Source organism: Zingiber officinale, chromosome 10B, assembly GCF_018446385.1.
Source record: "Zingiber officinale cultivar Zhangliang chromosome 10B, Zo_v1.1, whole genome shotgun sequence".
NCBI lineage: Eukaryota > Viridiplantae > Streptophyta > Magnoliopsida > Zingiberales > Zingiberaceae > Zingiber > Zingiber officinale.
The window spans coordinates 65,059,497-65,064,000 of record NC_056005.1 but is presented as its reverse complement, the minus strand read 5'-3'; the positions used below and the strand labels follow the sequence as shown (position 1 = coordinate 65,064,000).

At 39.6% G+C, this 4,504-nt stretch overlaps 1 long non-coding RNA gene across 1 annotated transcript; it reads left to right on the top strand.

Moving 5' to 3' along the window:
* The first annotated feature begins 2,670 nt into the window (after nt 1–2,670).
* LOC122030147 lies at nt 2,671–3,427 on the top strand. The gene is made up of 3 exons (XR_006125324.1): nt 2,671–2,727; nt 2,829–2,993; nt 3,390–3,427. It is a non-coding gene; the product is annotated as an uncharacterized LOC122030147 (long non-coding RNA).
* The last annotated feature ends 1,077 nt before the right edge of the window (nt 3,428–4,504 follow it).

The window sequence follows — 4,504 nt, the reverse complement described above, 5'->3', positions numbered from 1 at the left end:
TATGCACGTAGAGCTAGTTCTCTACTAGTTCGTTATTTGTTTTATTTTGGCCTTTTTCTATATCAGACTTTGTTTTAGTATTGTCTTTGGATTTTTCCTATGAATATTGTATGGAGTGACACCTTTTGATGGATTTTGATATGATATTGGATTTCATTTTTACTACGTGCCTGCCTGGACGGCAGAAGAGGTGAGTTCGTTGGATTTGAGCTTTACGAGTGTAGTGGAGTAGGGTGGATTTCGAGTCAGAGTCCTATTGTTATTGATTACTATTATTAACTGCGTGGTTGTGACAGCCAGAGGCTGAATATCTTTATAAACTGCGTGGTGTTTGTTTTTATTTTATTGTTATCATTCCAGCCGCCTGTGGCTGATGTATATGTGATATGTAGAAAGTTTCATATTGTCCGCCGTACAGGGGAGATGCTGCCGAAATTTCTTCGGACAGAGACTCCTCTGGGGCGTGACACCATCATATTCCTATACATGATTTACCTTAAGCTCTAACTGTTTATACCCAAGTTTAGTTCTAAGTTCATGTTGTTATTTAATTCTGTTGTAGCAAGCTTTAAGGTTTTAGTTCTAACAAGTTTTAGATTTAGTTTAAGCTTGTATGATATGCAGATTTTCTAGTTTTCATTTGCGATTTTAACAAGCATGAACAGCCATGTATTCTAGTGGAAAAATAAGAGTTCCATTAAATTCTTTTAGAAGTATTAACAAGTATAAGACAGATAAAGAAAAGAAAGAAAAAGGCCAAGGCCTTAAGAAGATCCCAAAGTCAAGACTTTAGGGATTTTGGCACACAAGGTGCTTATTAAAATGCCAAGGCATTATATATTAGAAGTATTAAAAGATAACAAGTATTTTACTTTTATCAGTGGCACTGTACTGGACTTTCAGTAGTCCTTGGGCTGGACTCCCATAGTCGGTCCCTAGGTTTAGATAACCTAGTATGCAGGACTCTCAGTAGTCCTTGGGCTGGACTCCCATAGTCGGTCCCTAGGTTTAGATAACCTAGCAAATCCTACTAGATTCGGGACCAGCTATCTCGGGTCTAGTTAGGGATGCGCGCATAGTAAGTACAGTTGCCGGGCCCAAGAAGAAGTTGATTATTATTTTGAAGTATTATAAGTATAAGTTTTTGAACAAACAAAACAAGTTTCACATAAGTATAAAAGTATAAAAGAATAAGTTTTGAACAAATGAATTAAGTTTCACATTGTTTTAAAATCAGCAAGTTTAGTTTCCTTTTATGTTAGCATGTTATTTAAATTATCTTACTGTTCTTTGCTATTAGAAGAGCATGAGTAGCTTTACATGTTTAACACTTCAGTATGTTTGTTTATTTACTAGTAGATGAGCATGAGTAGTTTTCCTTTTGAGCATTCAGTTTTAGTTTTCAGTATATGCACATGCATATCGAGTTTTTGTGAGTTAGATAATGCTTACTAAGCATTTTGCTTATAGTTTGCATTTTCTCTTACTGCAGATAAAAGAAGACGACGAGGAGGTGCGGATGGTGTGTGATGCCTGGACTATGGAAGCCTTGGGACTAGGAAAGAAGTTTTAATTTTAGTTTCCGCATTTTAGTAATTGTAAACATTCGAGTTGTATTTTAAGTTCATGTCATTTGAGATTATTCTGTTTAGATTGCATGTAGGATGAGTTCAGTTTAGTAAGTAGATATTTGTGTGTTTGATACTTATTTAACTGCGTGGTCGATTGATATGTGTTCCAGCCGCTTGTGGCTGAGTATATATTGCATGTATTGTTGAATATGGTCACCGGTACAGGGGAGACTCTGTCGAAATTTTTCGGTAGGGTTTCCATATGATTTTTAATCATACCGGTTAAATAGAGTTAGTAGTTAAATAACGATCATCCTTAGAGAGTAGTAGTAGTAAGAAGGGTGGTCGTTACATAATAAGCCTACACGGCTGAAAGTAAACGCATAACAGCGTAAACGCAGCGGAAAACACAAAACAATACGAACGTAAGACTAACAGCGACTGTGAGATCTCGGAAAATTCAATTAATAGGGTTATTTGGAAAATAGCCTTATAGAATTTTTCCGGAATTTTTAGGAATTTTCTGGGAATTTTTCGGAGCTCGTACGGAGGTGGGATACCTGTTTAAGTGAGGAAAAGTTTTAAATTATAAATTCCTTTCTTTTCCTTACCCAAACCCATCGCCGAACCCTATTCACCCGAACCTTCTCCTCCTTCCCGATCCTCTCTTCTCCCCTTCCTTTGATCTCTCTCTCGCGGACGAATCGGAGGCGACGGGAGCGGAGTTTCTCCTTTGGCGATCATCTTCGTTCGCCGGAGCTTGCTGGAGCACGGCGGAGCCTAGATCTTCTTCAGCCGAGGGTTCTGTCCGGTGAGTTCTACGGCTGAGCGACGCCGACGAGGTGGCTAGGGCATGACAGGTGCGCGATCTGTGTCGTCCCTAGCCTATCTACCCTTCGTTCCGTCTCCACGAGCTGCTCACAGAGCAATCAGCGTCTTCTCCGCCGGATCGGGTTGTGCGACATCGTCCGGAGGTGATCGATAGAGGTAAGAGTTGTCGGGAATTTCATAGATTCAAGGTTTCTGTTCGATTGGGTTATGTTCCTCATTGATTCTTCTGTTCTGGTTAGGGAAAGGTATCGGATCAATTGTGCTGGATTTTTCTTGATTAGATCTTGGATCTCTTCCTTGTTGCTAACTGAGGTCCCGGTTGAAGGTGAGTTCTATTTGGAATTATGTGTTGCTTGATCAGAGATCATCATTTCATGTTGATATGTGATCTTTGTTTTGATTCCTTCTTGATCCTATTGATTCCAGTGAGGGGAGGTGAGGTTCCATTCTTGCTGTGGAATTGTGTTTGGTTCCGGCAGTAACAATCACCTCAATCCAGCATCAACAGTAGGTTCGATCTGCTCTGTTCTATTTGTGAACTTTCTGATTTCGGCAGTAAACCATCCAGCAGCAACAACAACTGGATTTGAGGTAAGGAATAGGATAATTGATCTTGTTGTAGATCATGTTTCGGAGTTGAATTCTAGATGATCCTGTTCTAGATTGGAATTAGAGTTTTACTTAGTAGTTTATGTGGAGGGATTTTGATACATGTTGTAACTAGTTGTTAAATTGCGTAGATGTAATTGTGTAGAATAAATCCAATGAAATGGTTAGGGTTAGGGTAATTAACCCTAATCAACCGTTGGATTTCTAATCTAATTGGTGGTTAGGGATTAGGTAACTAACCCTAATCGACCATTAGATTTAAATTGGTAAGTTGTGATTGTGGTGATTAGGGTTTTGCCCTAATTTAGTTTTTAGGAATTTTATTTAGCTATTTCATTTGAATTTAGCTAAATAAAATATATATGTTGTTTGACACAGGACTCTGATTCGAGACGAGCATCTCGATATTTGATTAGGACTGGATTGTACCTTCTATTTGAGGCGGGTACCCTTTGACTTATCTTTTGATACTGTCTTATGATATGTATAGTTTATATATAGTTACTAGTGATAGATGGTAGATTTATTTCTTCCCTGGTCTTAGCTTAGTTGATACCTATCACATGCTTCTACTGTTAGATGCTTTACATTAGTCTGGTTTACTTATATCTCCTGCCATGTGTATATGTGTTCGTGGTTATAGTTACTTATAGTGCTTATCTACCCATGATTAGATGTTGGAGATACTTGTTATATATTGTTGGATTCATGTTGTTTATATCTCTGTTATATATCTACATTTACCTTTTTGGCACCTACGTATATGGAGGAGGATACGTTCAGGTATGACATTCTGTAGCCGCATGCACCATACCGCATGATTGCATGCTGGGCGATGGACGACTCCATTATTGTTGAGCTCGTCGGCTACATGAGGGCTCGCACACAACGTGACCACCGCATGGGTAGTGGCACAGACCTGTGGTGTGTATGGCGCTGCAGTGCTCCGGTGGTCCGCCACGTAGTGTGACAGCAGTGGCGACAGGATCCCTCCCGCGTATCGGGAGTTGAGAGCTACGCCCTCACTATGTTTGAGGTAGGAGGATAGGTGTACTCGACAACATCCCGCCCACTCGGTCACTCATCAAGGGTAGTGACGACAGAGTGCACTGTGTCACGACCCTACCTACTCGGTCATGCCATCGTGACTAGCGTCAGGGGTGACCATGTCATATCGCATCATATGCATGATTGCATTTATTGTGATTGTTGCATATTGGATGATGCACTTGGTGACTGCATTTGATTGACATGCATATAGGATACATGCGTATTTGTTCTGACTATCTTTATCTGTGTATGTCCACAGTCATTCGCCTAAGCCTCGCAGGTGAGTACAGTTTATTTCAGTTATGCATTTCTTATTATTCTTGCAGTAAATTGTATTATATGCTTATTGTTGTACGTTATATTGTTAGGAGACTGTATGTAGGTCCTATGGTTTAGAAGACTGTACCTTAGGATATTACTGGTAGTTATATGTTGTACATATC